The 21,777-nt window shown below is 43.1% G+C and overlaps 1 protein-coding gene across 4 annotated transcripts in view; it reads left to right on the forward strand.

The window, feature by feature from the left end:
• Positions 1 to 329: 329 nt before the first annotated feature.
• ZNF713 (zinc finger protein 713) overlaps positions 330 to 21,777 on the forward strand; it is a 61,590-nt gene continuing 40,142 nt past the window's right edge. Inside the window, exons 1-2 of one of the 4 annotated variants that reach the window (XM_001158589.7) lie at positions 330 to 780; positions 19,900 to 20,026. The gene's annotated coding sequence lies outside the window, so the exon portion shown is untranslated. The remainder of the gene's footprint in view (positions 781 to 19,899; positions 20,027 to 21,777) is intronic. The other 3 variants (XM_016957501.4, XM_063814229.1, XM_016957500.4) reach the window with 3 other exon arrangements.

Here is a 21,777-nt window from a genome sequence, read left to right on the forward strand (position 1 = left end):
AACCTCCCCATCCCGAATTTAAGCGATTCTCCTGCCTCAGCCTCCGGAATAGCTGGGATTACAGGCGCCCGTCACCACGCCCAGCTAATATTTGTACGTTTATTAGAGACGGGGGTTTCACCATGTTGGCCAGGCTGGTCTCGAACTCCTGACCTCAGGTGATCCACCAGCCTCAAGCTCCCAAAGTGCTGGGATTACACGCGTGAGCCACCGCGCCCGGCCAATTACACCATCATCATTATATTTTGAGTTTCATCAATATGAAATTGATGGGAAGGAGGGGTGGTTCCAGGACTGAAAGGAAGGCTTGTGTCGTCACGATGGAGACGGACAGTCCAACGCTTCTAATTGGCAGGGACGAAGGGACGGGTCCTCGGCCCGTCCCCCTCGGCCCTCTAGGACCGGAAAATTCTGGGAAGGCTCGAGGCCGCGGTCCCCGGGGTCCGCATAGCCCCGATGAAAAACAGACCCGGGAAAGCTGGTGGGAGTCAGGAGCCCCGGCGATGAGGGTTGCGATGAAGGAAGCAGGCTCGGAGCGCCGCCAGCGCATGCGTATTGGGGATCTGAGGCCAGCGTCTTCCGCCGCCATTGCGGGGAGGCTGTCCTCAGAGCAGGCCTGGCGCGCCGGTGGCTGGACCGGCCCCAGGAGCCCAGTCACCGGGCGTCATTGGCTCAGGTTGCGGGGCCCTCGGCACCTTCTCCCGCCCGGGTCCACCGCGGCGGCGGCGGCGGCGGCGGCGTCAGGGGGCGGAGCCTGCGGAGCGCCCTTTGTCTGCGGAGGTGAGTGCGCGCCGGGAGGAGGCGGAGGCGGGAGGCGGAGGCGGGAGGCGGCGGCGGCGGCGGCGGGAGGCGGCAGGCGGGAGGCGGCAGGCGGCGGGAGGGGCGGCCACTGTCCCCGCTGTCCCCATTCCTGTCACCCGCCCCGTGTCCCTTTCAGATTTTTGGTCTTTTATAGGAAGGTCTTACCCGTTCCAATATTATAAACACATTGTCTTCTACTATCTGGGAATGACTCTGAGGCTGAAGAAAAATTTGCAGTTTATTTTTGGGCAAGCGTCCATAGGTGTCATTTTGGGGGAAAGTTTTTCCTCATCTCCGGATTATGCAAACGTTCGGCTTTATTTTCTTATAATACGTTTAAAGAATTTTAAAAATATTTTCTTTTTCTCCTTTTTATCTGTATTTCATTGAGTATGATATTTGTGGTAAGGGGTTAGGTAGAGATTACCTTTTTCTCTCATTGCCTTGCCGTTATCCGTTGAGTCACTTTTCCACGGAATTGCAGTGACACTTTTGTTACATTTTGCAGGCGTGTGTATGCTTAGATGTGTTTCTGTTTATTTATGTTTGTGTTTTGAGACAGGATCTCACTTTATCACCCAGGCTGCAGTGCAGTGGCACCATCATGGCACACTGCAGCCTCAAACGCCTGGGCTCAAGAGCTCCTCCTTCCTCAGCCTCCTCAGTAGCTGGGACCACAGGTGTGCACCACCACGCGCGGCTTTTTGTTGTTGTTGTTGTTGTTAGCGTCTCACCATGTTTCCCAGGGTGGTCTCTGAGCGCAAGTGATCCTCCCGGCTTGGCATCTCAAAGTGCTGGGATTACAGGCATGAGCCACGGCGTTCGGCCAGCTATTTCTAGATTCTGCCACTGCCCTGACAGTTTCTGCACAGAATACATATACGTACATACATGCGTACATACATACATAGATTTTTTCATTTAAAATGTTTAGGCCGGTTGCGGTCCTGTAATCGCAGCACTTTGGGAGGCAGAGGCAGGAGGATCACTTGAGCTCATGAGTTCGAGACCAGCCTGGGAAACATGGCAAGACCCTGTTGCTACAAAAAAAAACTAGAAAAATTAACCGGACTTGGTGGTGTGTGCGTGTAGTCCCCAGCTACTCAGGAGGCTGAGGTGGGAAGATGGCTTTGGCCCAGGAGATGAAGGTTGCAGTGAGCCAGTCACTGCACTCCAGCCTGGGCGACAGAATCAGACCTTGTCTCAAAAAATAAAATAAATGTTTTAAGCAAATCCCCCTTAATTATGTCCTTTCATATAATGATTTTTTTTTTTTTTTTTTGAGTTGGAGTTTCGCTCCTGTTGCCCAGGCTGGAGTGCAATGGTGTGATCTCCGCTCACCGCAACCTCTGCCTCCTGGGTTCAAATGATTCTCCTGTCTCAGCTTCCCGATTAGCTGGGATTACAGGCACATGCCACCACACCTGGCTCATTTTTGTATTTTTAGTAGAGACGGAGTTTCAGCATATTGGTCAGGCTGGTCTCAAACTCCTGACCTCAGGTGATCTGCCCACCTCGGCCTCCCAAGTGCTGGGATTACAGGCGTGAGCCACTGCGCCTGGCCTGATCTATTTCTTTTAACTTAAATTGTGAGGAATTTAAAAGATACAGAAAAGTTAAAAAATAATAATAATTTTTTAAAAGGCAGGTTGGAACACTTAGTAGGTTGTAGCAATTAGTACGTTCTAAATAGATAGTTATTCAGTGATGAATGTTGGTGGAAAGTCACTCTGTTGCTGAAAACTTGCGGCTCCCTGCCGCCATCAGGAAAATGTTCTAGTTCCTTAGTGATGCCCTCAAAGCCCTTTATGATCTTGATATTGCATCTGGCTTTGCCTTACACCCATGCATTTTTTTTTTACCCCAAAAAAAGCAGTTTAATTTGAGTGCAGATTTGTATGTGAATTTCATTAGAAAAGAGGACTATATAAATCTTATGAGTTATAGTTCTTGTAACATGTTGGTGTCATTTTCAACTGATTGGAAATGTCAGCTGTGAAGACCATGCTTTTAATTTTACCTTAGAGTATGCATCTTTGGTGACTGTCATAGCCTGCTCAGTCTGCTATACAATACTGCAGACTGAGTGCAAACAACAGAAATGTGGTATCTCACAGTTCTAGAGGTGGGAAGTTCAAAATCAAAGTGCCTGCCCTGTTGGTTTCCAGTGAACCTCTCTTCCTGGCTTGCAGAAGGGACTGGCATCTCTCTGTGTCCTCTTCTGCTGGCCTTTGCACTGGGTGCATGCACTCCTGGTGCCTCTTCTTCTTATGAGGACACTACTGCTATTGGATTAAGACCCCACCGTTATGACCTTATTTAACTTTAATTACAGGCCCGGTGCAGTGGCTCATGCCTGTAATCCCAGCACTTTGGAAGGCCGAGGCAGGTGGATCACCTGAGGTCAGGAGTTCAAGACCAACTTGGCCAACATGGTGAAACCCCATCTCTACTAAAAATACAAAAATTAGCTGGGTGTGGTGGTGGGTGCCTATCCCAGCAACTTGGGAAGCTGAGGCAGGAGAATTGCTTGAACCCGGGAGGCAGAGGTTTCAGTGAGCCGAGATCACGCCATTGCACTCCAGTCTGGGCAAGACAGCGAGACTCTGTCTCCAAAAAAAAAAAAAAAAAAAAAAAAAGACAACCTTTAAGGCCCTATTTCCAAATAAAGTCACATTGGGGGTTAGGACTTCAACATACTAATTTGTGGGTGTGGAATATAATTTAGTCCATAACAGTTACAACATCAAAATGAGTTGAAAATTCTAATCTGCTGTAAGATTAAAACTGCCTCAATTAAATCATTATTACAAGAAAAAATGTATCCCTTAAGAGAATTCTAAATAAAGATATAAGAAGAATTATCCTGGTATCACAGATACACAGGAGAATCAAATATTAAGGAGAGGCTGGACGTGGTGGCTTATGCCTGTAATCCCAGCACTTTGGGAGGCCGAGGTGGATGGATCATCTGAGGTCAGGAGTTTGAGACCAGCCTGGGCAACATGGTGAAACCCCCATCTCCTAAAAATAAAATATTAGCTGGGCGTGGTGGCACGTGCCTGAGGCAGGAGAATTGTGCTTGAACCCAGGAGGTGGAGGTTGCAGTGAGCCTGGATTGTGCCACGGCACTCTAGCCTGGACGACAGAGTGAGACTCTGTCTCAAAAAAAAAAAAAAAGAAAAAAAAAATTAAGGAGTGTGCCTACTCCCACACATGCTTGGAACAATTCCTAGCATAGATTAAGGTTTTAAACTATTAAGTTTTGAATGAACACTAAATGAAAAAGTTACTATTTGATTAGTTCATCAGCAAACAAATGTGGACAATTAGAAGTTTAAATACAGGAACTAAGAAATAATTCAGTTTCAACATTCTAATATAAATATGAATGAAATTAAAGCTCAGTCTAAATACCTTTCCAAAGTCACATGGTTATTTAATAGAAGAATTGTGTCTACATTTACGCCTGCAAAATGTAATTTTTATTTCACCCACACTAGTTCATGATATATAATGGTTTGCAGGAACAAAAGTATAATGTGACTTGCAAGGCAAAGTATGAAAATAGAAATCAGGAGAGAAAAGATTAAGAGAAATGATGTCCACTTATTTAATAGAAAAAAAATTAAATCATAGAAAGAAATTGTGTCTAGACCAGCCTGGGAAACATAGTGAGACCTGGTCGCTAACAACAACAACAACAACAACAAAAAGCCGCGCGTGGTGGTGTGCACCTGTGGTCCCAGCTACTGGGGAGGCTGAGGACGGAGGAGCTCTTGAGCCCAGGCGTTTGAGGCTGCAGTGTGCCATGATGGTGCCACTGCACTGCAGCCTGGGTGATAAAGTGAGATCCTGTCTCAAAACAAAAACATAAATAAACAGAAACACATCTGAGTATATAAACGCCTGCAAAATGTAATTTTTATTTCACCCATACTAGTTCATGATATATAATGGTTTGCAGGAACAAAAGTATAATGTGACTTGCAAGGCAAAGTATGAAAATAGAAATCAGGAGAGAAAAAAGATTAAGAGAAATGATGTCCACTTATTTAATAGAAAAAAATTAAATCATAGAAAAAAAGTAAATCTCAACTAAGATGGACTGTCATCTATTAATCTAAAGTGGGAAGTAGTAAACCCTTGTTTATAAAAATCACAAGTGGCTGGGTGCAATGGCTCATGCCTGTAATCTCAGCACTTTGGGAGGCTGAGGTGGATGGATCGCGAGGTCAAGAGATCGAGACCATCCTGGCCAACACAGTGAAACCCCGTCTCTACTAAAAATACAAAAAATTAGCCGGGTGTGGTGTCGCGTGACTGTAGTCCAGCTACTCGGGAGGCTGAGGCAGGAGAATCGCTTGAATCTGGGAGGTGGAGGTTGCAGTGAGCCGAGATCGCGCAACTGAACTCCAGCCTGGGTGACAGAGCGAGGCTCTGTATCAAAAAAAAAAAAAAAAATGCATAGAGAGCAATGCCTGCCAAGGAATTCTTCCAAGGAGGGAAGTAGAGTGAAAGAGGAGTTGAGGCCAGGTGCAGTGACTCATGCCTATAATCCCAGCACTTTGGGAGGGTGAGACGGACAGATCACCTGAGGTCGGGAGTTCAAGACCAGCCTGACTGACATGGAGAAACCCCATCTTTACTAAAAATAAAAAATCAGTCAGGCGTGGTGGTGCATGCCTGTAATCCCAGCTACTTGGGAGGCGGAGGCAGGAGAATCGCTTGAACCCGAGAGGCGGAGGTTGCGGTGAGCTGAGATTGCGCCCTTGCACTCCAGCCTGGGCAACAGGAGCGAAACTCTGTCTCAAAAAAAAAAAAAAAAAAAGAGTTGAAGGGCCCTCACATTTTACTCCATATATTCCCATGTTTTTCCCTTGTGAGCTTATGTAAGAATGTGTGGAACTTAAGTTAAAAAAATAATGTGTTTAACTTATATAAGGAATAAAAGAACAAAACCCTCACACACACTTAGGGCCTCTACAGAGAGGAAAAAACAGATTTTACCATGCAGACCTTTTACAAATTAGCTCCTTTTAGAAAGCAGCAAAAATAAAAGACAAATGGTGGAATGGAGACTATATGTGTGTGTGTGTTTGACAAGGGAGTTGCTGGTTACTGTCTGTGTTCTTGGGTCCCCAAGACTACCCTCTGGTTCAGTGATTTGCTAGAACTCCTAGAATTCAGCAAATACTGTGTTGCATTTATGGTAGAGTGTTAGAGTGAAAGGATGCAAATTAAAAGTCAGCAACATGCCAAGCATGGTGGCTCATGCCTGTAATCCCAGCACGTTGGGAGACCAAAGTGGGTGGATCACCTGAGGTCAGGAGATCAAGACCAGCCTGGCCAACATGGTGAAACCCCATCTCTACTAAAAATACAAAAATTAGCTGGCCGTGGTGGCAGGTGCCTGTAATCCCAGCTACTTGGGAGGCTGAGGCACGAGAATTGCTTGAACCCGGGAGTTGCAGTGAGCCGAGATTCCACTACTGCACTCCAGCCTGGGCGACAGAGTGAGACTCTGTCTCAAAAAAGAAAAATATCAGCAACAGAAAAAAAGCCCATAGAGCAAGCTCCAAGGTCCAGGAGAGACCAGGTGCAGGCTTCCCATTGTCCTCTCTCTCTGTGGAATTTTACAGATAACATTTAAATCTCCCAGGAAAAGGTTGGGCGCTCATGCCTGTAATCCCAGCACTTTGGGAGGCCGAGGCGGGTGGATCGCTTGAGGTCAGGAGTTCGAGACCAGCCTGACCAAACATGGAGAAACCCCGTCTCTACTAAAAATACGAAATTAGCCAAGCGTGGTGGCGCATGCCTGTAATCCCAGCTACTTGGGAGGCTGAGGCAGAAGAATCACTTGAACCCAGGAGGCATGGGTTGCGGTGAGCCGAGATCATGCCATTGCACTCCAGCCTGGGCAACAAAAGCGAAACTGTGTCTCAAAAAAATAAAAATAAAAATAAAAAAGGCCGGGCACGGTGGCTCACGCCTGTAATCCCAGCACTTTGAGAGGCCAAGGCAGGCGGATCACGAGGTCAGGAGATCGAGACCATCCTGGCTAACACAGTGAAACCCCGTCTCTATTAAAACTACAAAAAAATTAGCCGGGCCTGGTGGCGGGCGCCTGTAGTCCCAGCTACTCGGGAGGCTGAGGCCAGAGAATGGCGTGAACCCGGGAGGCGGAGCTTGCAGTGAGCCGAGATCGCGCCACTGCACTCCAGCCTGGGCGACAGAGTGAGACTCCATCTCAAAAAAAAAAAAAAAAAAAAAAAAAAAATCCCAGGAACAATGTGTGAGAGATTTGTGTTCGTGCCATACAGAACCAGGGAAGCTCACTCAAGCTTGGTGTTCAGGGTTTTAATTGGGGACTGGTGTAGGGGTGATCCCTTTTCTCCCTGTCATAAGGGTCATGACAGAAAACCCTATAACAAAACACAGGTTAACAAGAGAAAAGCATAACAAGTTTATTTGGTAATAGTTTTATAACTTCCCCTTTGCCCTCTGAAGGTTTGCTGAAAAGCACTGACCAAAAAAAAAAAAAACAAAAACAAAGCAGAATAGGCTGGGCGCGGTGGCTCACGCCTGTAATCCCAGCACGTTAGGAGACCAAGGCGATTGGATCACATGAGGTCGGGAGTTTGAGACCAGCCTGACCAACATAGAGAAACCCCGTCTCTACTGAAGATACAAAATTAGCCGGGCGTGGTGGCGGGAGCCTATAATCCCAGCTACTCGGGAGGCTGAGGCAGGAGAATTACTTGAACCTGGGAGGTGAGGTTGCAGTGAACCAGGATCATGCCATTGCACTCCATTCTGGGCAACAAGAGTGAATTTGTTTGGAAAAAAAAAAAAAAGCGGAGTAATAGGAGACAAGGCATACAAATTTACCCAGGCTGGAGTGCAGTGGTGTGATCTCTGCTCACTGCAAGCTCCGTCTCCCGGGTTCACGCCATTCTCCTGCCTCAGCCTCCCGAGTAGCTGGGACTACAGGCGGCCGCCACCACGCCCAGCTAATTTTTTTGTAGTTTTAGTAGAGACGGGGTTTCACCATGTTAGCCAGGATGGTCTTGATCTCCTGACTTCATGATCCGCCCGCCTCAGCCCCCCAAAGTGCTGGGATTACAGGAGTGAGCTACCGCGCCCGGACTAATTTGATCATAGTTTTATGTGACATGGGAGCCTTCAGACTGAAGACCCAAAGATACAGGGAAACATAAACATAAACATACAGTTTATGCTTAGGTATGGACATCCATGTATAAATATGATTGGACAAAAAGGGTATGATCTCATGCTCATAGATTGAATGGGGAAATGCAGCCAGGCCTGGGTGTTCAGATTCTCCTTGTTCTCTTTGGGAAGTATTCCTTCCTACCCAGTGTGGGGTAAGACCACTCTAGAATGAGGATCTTATGACCTACAATGAAACAAGGTAGGTCATATAATGTATTTATGGCCAGTTATTATACAGAAGGCAGGGAATTAGGGTAATATTTTTAGGTTTTATGACTGGCTTTGGAGAAAAAGCATTCCTGTTTTTTGTTGTTTTGTTTTTGTTTGTTTTGAGACTGAGTTTTGCTGGTTGCCAAGGCTGGAGTACAGTGTCGCGATCTTGGCTCACTGCAACCTCCGCCTCCCGGGTTCAAGCCATTCTTGTGCCTCAGCCTCCCGAGTAGCTGGGATTACAGGCACCCGCCACCACACCCGGCTAATTTTTATATTTTTAGTAGAGACAGCATTTCACCATGTTGGCCAGGCTGGTCTCAAACTCCTGACCTCAAATGATCTGCCCACCTTGGCTTCCCAAATTGCTGGGATTACAGGCATGAGCCACCACACCTGGCCAAGGGTTGTTGTTTCTATGACCTGCCTTGGGGAAGGGGTATTCTAGTTTCTAAGGCTACTCTAAGGGGAGAATGAGGGGTGAGAGAAAGAAGGGCAGGAGAAGGCCAGAGAGAAACTTGTGCTTTTGAGGCCTTTAATTTGCAGTATCATTTTCTGAGCCCCAACACCAGTCATGTAGGCTTGGCTGACCACCCTTGTGGCTGACCTTCACTCTCCAGCCCTTTCAGAGGAGGAGCTACCACATGGCCTGCAGTTCTCAACATAACAGGGTCCCTTTGTTAGCATTAACATCTGAACATGTCCCATGGCCTCAGGCAAACAAAGACACTCTTAACTGGCAGGATATTCCAGGGGTTTAGAGGTTGTCTCCCAAGGGGGCAGGCCAGGGTACCTTTCCTTGAAATGTTCAGGGTTTGGATCATCCAGTTCTGCTGAGTTAATCCCTTTACTTTATACTACCTTCTGTCTAAAGACCTCTTGCAAATCAAGAAATCACTATTGTCAAGAAAAAGACAATAGTGGAAAAATGGACAGATGACACGAAAGGGTAATTTATTTAAAAAATAAAGCTAAAAATATAAATACTTCTGTCCCATATATCTAAGAAGTGCATGTTAAAGCAGTGATTAAATATGTTTATGTATTTCAAAAGAACAAAGCCTGACATTGGTTAATGGTCTCATGTATTGGTGATGAATATATAAATTGATACAACCTTCCTGGACAGTGTTTTGCCTTTTCTTTGACCCTGCAATTACACTTTTCCTAAGGAACTAATCAGGCAAAATCATTCAAAAACTGTATGTCTAACAGTGTTTGCTGTTGTCTATAAAAGCAAGCAAGCAAGCAAGCATGAAAGAAAACAACCTAAAGGTCTATTAATAATGAAATAAGTTTTGGTTATTGCATGCAAGGGAATATATTAATGAATCTATTAAGAAAATGAATGTTTTTGACTTTTGTTTTCTGTCATGAAGTGAGATCTACAATATTGTCAATTAAAATGTAGATTTCTGAAAAGAAAATTATACATTTAATAATATGTGCATGTGTATGCCTGTGTGTGTATACATGGAAAAAGCCTGAAAGGATAAATCCCAAAAATAAGGTAACTAGTTATCTCCAGGTGATATTATAAGTGATTTTTATTTTTTATATATTTACTAAAATTTGTGCTTTAATATTTGCCAAAAAGTAAAATGAGGGTATTTCCATGGTAGAGAGGGGTATAGGAAAGATCACTCTGGCTGCAGTATGAAGAAAAGGTTAGACTAAAGTCAAGGAGATAAGTTAGAAGGGAAGGGCAGTAATCAAAGTGAGAGTGATGGTGGCTGAACCAATGTACTAGACATGAAGATGAAGACCAGAAACATTCATGAGATACGGAAGGGAATACGTATACCAGAATGTGACATTGATTAGATAGAGAGCCTAAGGGAGAACGAGGGAGCTCAGGATGCCATTCGGGTTTCAGGCTTGGTGTTGCTATTCATTGAGATGGGGAATATGATAGAAGAGTTAGAATTAAGATATATCTATCTATCTACTGCTTATTATATGCTGTTATATTCTGTTATATTCTTTTTTTTTTTTTTTTTTTTTTTTGAGACAGAGTTTCACTCTTATTGCCCAGGCTGGAGTGCAATGGCATGATCTCGGCTCACTGTAACCTCCATCTCCTGGTTTCAAGCGATTCTCCTGCCTCAGCCTCCCAAGTAGCTGGGATTACAGGCATGCGCCACCATGCCTGGCTAATATTGTATTTTTAGTAGAGGCGGAGTTTCTCCATGTGGGTCAGGCTGGTCTCGAACTCCCGACCTCAGGCAATCTGCCCGCCTTGGCCTCCCAAAGTGCTGGGATTACAGGTGTGAGCCACTGCGCCTGGCTTGTGCTGTTATATTCTAAATATTTACAAATTTTCACTTTTCCTTAATCCTCACAACAAACCCATGGGTAGATACTATTATTATTCCTAGTTTTATAGATGAGGAAGTAGAAGCCTGGAAAGGTTGAGTCATTTACCCAACCAGACTCATACAGCTAAAGTCATGGAGCTGGGAATCAAACCCATATGGTTTGGCTATGGAGTCACCATTCTGACCTACCTTACTGTATGGAAAATTAATGGCAAGAGACTTGAGAGAGAATGAGTTTTGGATATGTTAGGCTTGAGAAATATGAGGGACATCTACCTGGGGGTGTCCAGGAGGGTGGTTACATTTGTATGTTTTTCTGTAGCTCAGAAAGGATGAGCAGTGAAACCAAGACAATGAAAGAAGCCACCTGAGAATAAATACAATAAAAAATAGAGGAGAGTGAATATAAACACTAATAAATTGGACCTAACTACATTACAAAGGAAGGATGTAACCACATTGAAAGAGGTGAGGAAGAAAATAACTAACCTTAAATAACTTTAGGAAACAGTATCTTAACTGGGTACTGTAAGGCTAAAGATGAAAAGAATTCTACATAAATGCTGTAATCAAGTCAGTAATTGTGTTTCTCACAAGGGTATGAGTTAGCAACTCTATTATAAAGCTGTGTTATATGTATGTCACAATTGAACAAATAAGTAGATAATAAGAGCCACCAATTTTTTACTGTTGAAGAAGGAAGTTACCAGTAAGGAAAAAGGGAAGACTAAAATGAACCTTGTGGTATTAGATTGGAATCAGATATCAGTATGAACTCATGATATTTAATATATATGTGTGTGTGTGTGTGTGTGTATACACATAAACACACACATAATTGATGTGTGTATATACATGGTTAGTTTGTGTGTATATATATATAAATATTATATATTTCCTAGCTATATCTGCTAAGAGGGCCTAGAAGCAATGATACCCTAGTAGCAATAAGCATACCTAGCACCCAAATCTTTGTTTCTAAATCCTGTTCTCCAGTAAAAGGAACCAGGGCACTTTGGAGAAATGGTTAATTCCAGGGCTGGGCAGGAAAAATGCTAGAGAGCCTGAAACATCTTATATTGCCAAGAAGTGAGAAAGTGCTTAAGAAAGGAGAAAGCCTGGTTGAAATAACACAGGAGTCTCGTAATGGCCAAAGCTGAAACAATTTGTGCAATAAAATAAATAAGAAAAGTATTTGACTTTTAACTCATAGAATAAAATAAGTATCCATGAGTCTCTATAGATAGAAGCAAATAATCTAATAAATGAATGAATAGGGGATAAGAAGCAGTTTTTCCTTATGGAAAAATTCCAATACTAAATTAGTAAGAGGGAAATAGAAGAACACCATTAGGCAAACACCATGTTAATAATTGTTGCAGATGAGATGAGATACACTGATGATGCTAAAATTAATGGGTTTGAGAAGCAAGATATGTACATAGTCTTTTTTCTTTCTTTTTTTTTTTTTTCTTTTTTTGAGACAGGATCTCACTCTTTCACCTAGGGTGGAGTGCAGTGGCATGATCATGGCTCGCTGGAGTGCAGTGGCATGATCACAGCTCACTGCAGCCTTGACCTTCCAGGCTCAAGCAACCCTCTCACCTCAGCCTCCCGAATAGCTGGGACTACAGGCACTCGCCACCACACCCAGCTAATTTTTTCTTTTTTTTTCATAGTGAAGGTCTCACTATGTTGCCTAGGTTGGTCTCAAACTCCTGGGCTCAAGCCATCCTCCCACCTCCACCTCCCAAAGTGTTAGGATTACAAGCATGAGCCACTGCGTCCGTCTGTCCTGTAGGTAGCCTTAAAGTATCTTCCCCCAGGATATTTATTAGCAACAAAAGGAAAGATAGTAACTTTTACCATAGAGCAACCTGGTAGACACCACCTTGACCAAGTGATAATGGTAAATATTACCGTCAATGAAACATATTGCCATTAATGAGACGTATTGCCATTAATGAGACATATTGACATCGTGAACATATTGACATCATAAACATAGTAGACATATTGACATTGTATAGAGTAGATCTTCATGTCCAGTTCCTGCCGCAGAGCTCCTAAAACCCTCGTCATTTTCTGAGTGATAGGGATGATAGAAGCATCTTTTGCTATTCATAACCAATGAGATGACTGGTGACTCCAAGTTCCTACATAGCTTCAGGATGGAGGCTAGTGGCTAAAGGAACCTACCATGTAATTAGAGGGTTGAACTTTAAACCCCAACCCCAAGCCCCACCCCACCTCTGAGGAGAAGAGAGGGGTTGAAGATAGAGTTAATCACCAATGGACAATCAACTCAAAATGGATTAAGGACTTAAACAGAAGACCTGAAGCTATAAAACTCAGAAAGGAAAATGCTCCATGACGTTTGTCTAGACAAAAATTTCTTGGATATGACCACAAATGCAAAAGTAAACAAATAGGGTTGCGTCAATCTAAAAAGCTTTTACACGGCAAAGGAAACAATAAATGAAGAGAAAAACCAAGGATTGGGAGAAAATGTTTGCAAACGATACATCTGATATGGGACTGTATTAGTCTGTTCTCACTGCTAATGAAGAACTACCTGAGACTGAGTAATTTATGAAGAAAAGAGGTTTAATTGACTCACGATTCCACAGGCTGTACAGGAAGCATGACTGGGAGCCCTCAGGAAACTTACAAGCATGGCAGAAGGCCAAGGGGAAGCAAGGACCTTCTTCATATGGCAGGAGGAGAGAGTGCAAAGTGCCACATGCTTTTAAGCCATCAGATCTCATGAGAATTCACTCATTATCGTGAGAACAGCAAGAGGGAAATCCACCCTGTGATCCAATCACCTTCCAATTCAACATGAGATTTGGGTGGGGACACAAATCCAAACCATATCAGGGACTAATATCCAAAATATATAAGGAACTCAGTAGTGAGAAAACAAGTAACCCAATTTTAAGATGGACAAATGTCCTGAATAGACATTCTCATTCACAAAAAATTAAATTCAAAATTTCCCATTTACCTCTAAAAAAAAAGACAACATACAAATGGCCATCAGAGATAATGAAAAAAATGATTATCACTGATCTTGATGGAAATGCAGATTAAAACCACAATAAGAGAGCACTCACCCCTGTTAGAATGGCTTATTATCAAAAAGACAAAAGATAACAAGTATTGGTGAGAGTGTGGAGAAAAGGGAATGCTTATGCACTGTTTGTGGGAATGTAAATTAATACAGCCATCACAGCAAACTACAGGAGTTCCTCAGAAAACAAAAAATCGGCCGGGCGCGGTGGCTCATGCCTGTAATCCCAGCACTTTGGGAGGCCGAGGCAGGAGGATCACGAGGTCAGGAGTTTGAGATCAGCCTGACCAACATGGTGAAACCCTGTCTCTACTAAAAATACAAAAATTAGCCAGGCATGGTGGCACGTGTCTGTAATCCCATTTACTCAGAAGGCTGAGGCAGGAGAAGTGCTTGAACCCAGGAGGTGGAAGTTGCAGTGAGCCGAGATTGCACCACTGCACTCCAGCCTGGGCAACAGAGCGAGACTCCGTTTCAAAAAAAAAAAAAAATGTGGTATATATACACAATGGAATACTATTCAGCCTTCAAAAAGAGGGAAATTATATTATTCGTGACAACATAGATGAACCTGGAGGACATTGTATTAAGTGAAATAAGCCAAGCACAGAAAAACAGAAACTCTATGATCTCACTTAAAACGTGGACTCTAAAAATGTTGAACTTGTAGAGAGTAGAATGGTTGTTACTAGAATCTGGGGCTGTGTGGGAGGGGGCTAGAGAGATGTTGACCAAAGGGTACAAAGTTTTAGTGAGACAGGAGGGATAAGCTTTAGTGATCTATTATACAGAATGATGACTAAAATAATAAAATAACAATGCATTGTTTTCTTTCTGTCTCTCTGTCTCTTTCTTTTTTTCTTTTAGAGATGGGGTTTCAACATGTTGCCCAGGCTGGTCTCGAACTCCTGACCTCAAGTGATCCACCCACCTTGGCCTCCCAAAGTGCTGGGATTACAGGCATGAGCCACTGCGTCTTACTGATAATGCATTGTATATTTCAAAATTACTGAAAGAGTAGATTTTAAATGTTTTCACCACAAATAATTTAAAAGTATGTGAGGTGACAGATATGATAATTGGCTATTCCACAATGTGTATTAGTCTGTTTTCACGCTGCTGATAAAGACATACCCAAGACTGGGCAATTTACAAAAGAAAGAGGTTTAATGGATTTACAGTTCCGAGTGGCTGGGGAGGACTCACAATCATGGTGGAAGGCAAGGAGGAGCAAGTCACATCTTACATGGATGGCAGCAGGCAGTGAGAGAGAGAGAGCTTATGCAGAGAAACTCTAGCTTATAAAGCCATCAGTTCTCATGAGACTTGTTCACTATCATGAGAACAGCATGGAAAAGACCTGCCCCCCATGATTCAGTTACCTCCCACTGGGTCCCTCCCACAACATGTGAGAATTCAAGATGAGGTATGGGGTGGAGACACAGCCAAACCACATCAACTATGTAAATATATATTAATGCATCACATTGTACTCTATAAATATATACAATTATTTGTCAATTAGAAATTTAAAAAAATTTTTAAGTTACCAATGTCTAATAGTTTAATCAATCTTGACTATATAATGCAACCTCCATAGAAACACTAAAAAAAGGAGTCTGGAGAACTTCCAGATTGGTGAACACATATAGGTGCTGGAGGTTGCCATGCCCAGAGAGGGCATGGAAGCTCTGCACCCACCAACCCTCCACCCGTTGCCCAATTTACCTCTTACATTTGGCTGTTCCTGAGTTAAGTGAACACAAAGGATTTAACCTTCATTAAACAGATCACGTGTTATGATTTCACTGCAGCCATAGTGCTGCTTATTAACTCTACAGAGCAAACCTTTGTATCACTTACTAACATGACATGTAGTTTGCTGTATCAACTTATATGACAGTTACAAATGTCAATATGACTGAGCACAGTGGCTCACGCCTGTAATCCCAACACTTTGGGAGGCCAAGGCAGGCAGATCACCTGAGGTAAGGAGTTCGAGACCAGCCAGTCAACATGGCAAAACCTCATCTCTACTAAAAATACAAAAATTAGCCAGGCTTGGTGATGTGTGCCTATAATCCCAGCTGCTCAGGAGGCTGAGGCAGGAAAATCACTCAAACCTGGGAGGCAGAGGTTGCAGTGAGCTGAGGTTGCGCCACTGCACTCCAGCCTGGGTGACAGAGTGAGACTCCATCTCCAAAAAATAAAAATAAAGTAAGAATGTCAATATATAAGAAGGAATAGAAAACTGATAGGATTTTGCTCTTTTGCTAAAATACATTATATTGTATCTTTGAGATTGTACTAGTACAAAGTGTAATAAAACTAGATGTTTATTAAACCATTTAAATCATTGGTAAGTATACAAGAGCACTGAAGCATTTAATAGTTAAAGTAATGTTAATCTATTGGTTACTTGCTCCTGCATTGTCATGCTGTTATAATTTACTTCATCACCTTGCTATTTGATACATAGTGTGAATTTCTCTTGTCATCTTAACTATTGTAAAGACGAATTTTCATCTTACTACACAATCAAAATGGCGTTGATGGTAATGAACTCCAGAGCCTGGGCCTGAACAGGGAGGTGGTCTCTCAGGCTTGATGCTCAGGCCTATATCTCTCAATGTTTGCCCTATCTCTTAAATATATGTAATGTCATAAAATGCTTTTGAATCTTTTTAAAAAGTGTCAAGCTCATGAAAGACAGCCTAAGAAACTATTACAGATTGGAGGAAACTAAGGAAAAATAAAACTGAATGCAGTGTGTATCCTAGATCAGAAAAAGAACATTAGTGGAGAAAGAACATTAGTGAAATGTGAATAATTTGAGCTAATAATATTGTACCAGTAGCCGGATATGGTGGTGGGTGCCTGTAATCCCAGCTACTTGGAAGGCTGAGGCAGGAGAATCTCTTGAACTGGGGAAATAAAGGTTACAGTGAGCCGAGACCTCACCATTGCACTCCAGCCTGGACAACAAGAGCAAAACTCCGTCTCAAAAAAAAAAAAAAGAGTGTTAATTTCTTGGTTTTGAGCATTGTACTGTGGTTTTGTAAACTGTTAACATTAGGACAAGTAGAGTGAGTGGTATACAGGAGCTCCACTATTTTGCAACTTTCCTGTAAGTCTAAAATGGGTTTAAAATTAAAAATTTTTTTAAACTTAAAAGCAAACACCAAAATCCTTTCATTTACAAATTTAGCAAATATTTATTAAGTGCCTTCTATGTCCAGGCACTGGACATTGAAAATATTAATAGAATAGTTAACCAGATAGACCAGGTTCCTACCATCATGGAGATTAACATAACACAATGGTGAGGTATGAAGATGGGTTACTAGACAAATAATTACAGTGATTTAAAAATAAAAATGCTGCCCATGGCTGGGTGTGGTGGCTCACACCTGTAATCCTAGCACTTTGGGAGGACAAGGCGGGAAGATCACTTGAGGTCAGGAGTTCAAGACCAGACTGACCAATATGGTGAAACCCCATCTCTGCTAAAAATATAAAAATTAGCCAGGTGTGGCACACTCCTGTAATCCCAGCCACTCGGGAGGCTGAGGCAGGAGAATCGCTTGAACCTAGGAGGCAGAGATTGCAGTCAGCCGAGATCGTGCCCCTGCACTCCAGCCTGGGCAACAGAGCCAGACTGTGTCTTAAAAAAAAACAAAAAAAAAAAAACAAAAAAAAAACTACCTGGAAAAGGAAGATGTAAATGAGCAACCTCACCTGGTCTGTGATGTCAAAATCTTCCCTGAGACCTGAAAAAGGAGTAGATGTCATGGGGGTGGATGGAGGGCACATGGCACGTTTCAGCACCTAACAGCAGGTCCGTGTGAATGAAGCCTCTGGAGCAAACAGGAGAGTGACTGCAGAGAGCAGAAAGCAGTCAGTCGTAGGATTCTTTATGGCTTTCTACTCCAACCTAAGAGTGGCAGGATGCCCTGAATAATTTTAAGTGTGGGACTGATATGATCAGGTTTTTGTCTTTTTAAGATCCCTGTAAGTCAACTACAGAGGAAAAAGAGTAGATCTTGGGAAAACCTAAGAAGCAGCAACACGTAAAAGGCAGGCAAAGGAAAAAGAGACTAGATCACAGCTCCCTGAGAGAGACGGTGGAAGTAAAGCAAGAGTCACCAGTCACCAGTATCAGATACTGTCTTGGAAGAAGTAATGAGGTCAGGCCAGGCCTGATGGCTCACACCTGTAATCCCAGCACCAGGCCGAGGCGGGTGGATCACTTGAGCTAAGGAGTTTGAAACCAGCCTCGGCAACATGGTGAAACCTCACTTCTACTAAAAATACAAAAATTAGCCAGGCATGGTAGTGTACACCTGTAATTCCCAGCTACTTGGGAGGCTGAAGTGGGAGGACAGCTTGGGTCCAGGAGGCAGAGGTTGCAGTGAGCTAAGATCACACCACTGCACCCTAGCCAGGACAACAGAGCCAGACTGTATCTTAAAAAAAGAAAAGAAAAAAAAAAAAAAAAAGTAATGAGGTCCATTGCATGAACAACAACATAAAGGTTTTTGGTGGTCATAACCAGAGCAGTTTCAGCAGAGTACTGAGGGCAGAACAAAAGCCAGACTATAGAGAACTGAGAAATGGGCGATGAGGAAGTAGAGAAAGTATTGACAATTTTTTGAAGAGTTGTGGCCTTGAAAAAAAGAGAGGATGGTAGTTGCAAAAGGGGTGTGTGGCCAGTGAGAGTTTTTAATGTTGGAGAGACATTAAATTATTATTATTTTGAGACGGTCTCACTCTGTCACCCAGGCTGGAGTGCAGTGGCTTGATCTCTGCTCACTGCAATCTCCACCCCCTCGGCTCAAGCATTTCTTGTGCCTCAGCCTCCCAAGTAGCTGGGATTACAGGCATGCACCACCACACCCGGCTAATTTTTGTACTTTTAGTAGGGACGGGGTTTCACCATGTTGATCAGGCTGGTCTCGAACTCCTGACCTCAATGATCCACCCACCTCATCCTCCCAAAGTGCTGGATTACAGGTGTGAGCCACCACGCCCAGCCTAATTTCTTTCCTTTTAAGCCACTCTTCTCTTCACTTTCTTCCCTATCCAGTCTAGATCCCACTGTCTAGTGTTTTCTAAGTAAGAAAGATTTCAGAAGGGGCGTGGCCTCCGAAGTGGGTGACTGAAGTAGAAAGATAGTGAAAAACATTGAGGTTGAAGAAGTCAAGGAAATGAAAGGTTCCAGTAGTTGTTCTGAACTCTGGCTCGAATCAAAATCACTTGTGGGGCATTTAAAAAATATGTAGATGGCAGATTTTCACCTCTCAGATTCTGACCTAGGAGCTCTCTGGTGGAACCTGGATGTCTATGTATTTACATCTGTGTATTTTAAAATCACTACATTAGACTCATTACTACACTAGTGTGTCTAATGCACAGCTCAGACAGAACCACTACACAGGCAGTGAGCTTCACTGGTATTCCTTAGGCATGGATTTTGGTATCCATGGGGGTTCTGGAACCAGTGTAACAGACATAAAATACTAATTTAGCACACTTTGGGAAAACTACAATTAGGTAATCTCTGGAGCCCTCTTCAGTTTGTACTGAAAAGAAAAATGGATCAGTCTGAGCTGTTCTGCACCCTGGGTGCAGAACATCGCCCCACTGCACCCATTGCAGGGCGCACATGTTTAGAGTCATTTTGTTCCAGACTGACCCATTATCTTCACGTTCCTGGAATTTATGATACAAAGAATAATGTATAGCCAATCAATACCTTATGTGATTTTGATGTAGATTTTTGGTAAACAGCTCAGGAACTGCTCCTTATTTTCCTTTAAAAACCCACTTATGGCTGGGCGCGGTGGCTCATGCCTGTAATCCCAGCACTTTGGGAGACCGAGACGGGCGCATCACCACGTCAGGAGTTCGAGACCATCCTGGCCAACATGATGAAACCCCGTCTCTACTAAAAATACAAAAATTAGCTAGGCGTGGTGGTGCACGCCTGTAGTCCCAGCTATTTGGGAGGCTGAGGCAGAAAAATCACTTGAACCTGGGAGGCAGAGGTTGCAGTGAGCTGAGATCGCACCACTGCATTCCAGCCCAGGCGACAGTGCGAGACTCTGTCTCAAAAAAAAAAAAAAAATCCACTTATAACTGCTGTTAATCAGAGTGTATTTTCATGGCAACTTGAATCTATGCTCCCAAGTTGCAGTCCTCAAGCTTGGCCCAAATAAGCTCTCCACTTAGATTAACTTTGCCTCAACTTCTTCCTTTTAGGTCAACATACCTGGCCTAAGGAGGCAGGATTGAGTGACTCTCACTCACCACTGGTGTTTCTCTTTGAAAGTGGCGCTTGGCACCAGCATGAATTCCCCATCCTCAGCAATCCCACCGGGTGTTTTGGGTAAGTTCTCCTGAATTCAGACCTCCCATTATTTGGGTGAAGGTGTAGACATTATTTGGGCTGTTTTTCAAACCTTCCCTTTTCCTTAAGAGTGAGGGCTTCAATCGGAGATTCAGGTCAAGGTATCTGCAGAGAACTGCCTTTTTTTTTCTGCCTCTGTCACAGCGGAAAGTTCAGGTCAAGGTTTTTCTGCTTCTGCCTCAGGACAGGAGGTTAGGGTAAGGGATTGGCAGTGTGGCACCTATGGTCTCATTTTATACAGCATGCTTTTAAGATTGCAGCTGTGTTTTATTTTTGGGAATTGGGGCTTGGTTTTTCATTTGTGACCATCACCAGCTGGGTTTGTGTATGACACTTATGGGGCGTCCTCTCGTAAATATCTAGGAAAGTGGACCCACCTAACACATGGTGGTCGTAAGCAGCAGTAGCCAAAATGGGATCCTTTGAAATGTAAAGTATTCATTTGCATACACAATTAAGGGGGGAAAGCTGGTTTTAGAACCAGACAACCTGAAGAGGAGACCTACTTTAGGTTTGTCCTGGCTGAAATCTGATAAGAAATTTGGAAAGACTTTTTATGTTACAGCTCTGTGGTCAGAAATCAGCTTAATTAAAAGCCTATATTTAGGTTATAATGTTTTCTGGAGCAAGGAAGGCCTCTCCACTTTTTTCTCTTTTAGATCCTGTTTCTGGGAATTTTTTTAGCCAGCTGAAGTCCCTTTTTAAATGTGTTCCTTCCCTGTTTGCTTCCTATGTTGGCATTTTTGCTGAGAAAAATGTAAAACTTCATTGGCCTTTTTGAAAGCTTTTATAGAAGGAGCACTGTGGACGCATTGCATAGCCTGGTATTGTGGTGTTTCCTTCTTTTGGGGGACTGGGGAATAAATATAAAAGTGAGATTTTTGATTTTTAAATATCTAGGTGCACTGCCTTCCAGTTGTGCCTGCCTTTCACGTATTTAAATATTAGGCCCTGGAAACTGCAGATACTTTCTTTGTCCTGTATTCATTAAAGGGTTCATCCTGAAGTTAGTTCGTTCATGTTTCTGTAGAAGACATGATTTCATTCTTTTTTGTGGCTGCATGGTATTCCACGTGCAGGTTTGTTACATAGACATGTCGCGTAGCAATGTGTTCTGGGTTTCTGATGTATACATCACTCTAATAGTGAACATTGCACCTAGTAGGTAATCTTTCAACCCTAACCCCTGTCCCACCCTCCCTCCTTTTGGAGTCTCCAGTGTCTGTTGTTCCCCTCTGTATGTCTACATGCACCCATTGTTTAGCTCCCACTTACAAGTGGGAATGTGAAGTCTTTGATTTTCAGTTTCTGAGTTATTTCACTTAGGATAACGGCCTCCAGCTCCATCCATGTTACTGCAAAAGGCATGATTTCATTCTTTTTTATGGCTGCCTAGTATTCCATGTTGTATATATGTTACATTTTCTTTATCGAATCATCCGTTGATGGACACTGAGGTTGATTCCATGACTTTGCTGTTGTGAATGGTGCTGTGATAAACATACAAGTGCAGGTGTATTTTTTTATATAATAATTTATTTATCTCTGGATAGGTACCCAGTAGTGGGATTGCTGGGTCGAAAGGTAATTCTATTTTTAGTTCTTTGAGAAATTTCTATGCTGTTTTTCATTGAGGTTGTACTAATACTAATTTACATTCCCGCCAGCAGTGTATACATGTTTCCACTTCTCTCCATCCTCACCAACATCCGTTGTTGTTTTTTTTTTTT

This window comes from Pan troglodytes, chromosome 6, assembly GCF_028858775.2.
Source record: "Pan troglodytes isolate AG18354 chromosome 6, NHGRI_mPanTro3-v2.0_pri, whole genome shotgun sequence".
Taxonomy (NCBI): Eukaryota; Metazoa; Chordata; class Mammalia; order Primates; family Hominidae; genus Pan; species Pan troglodytes.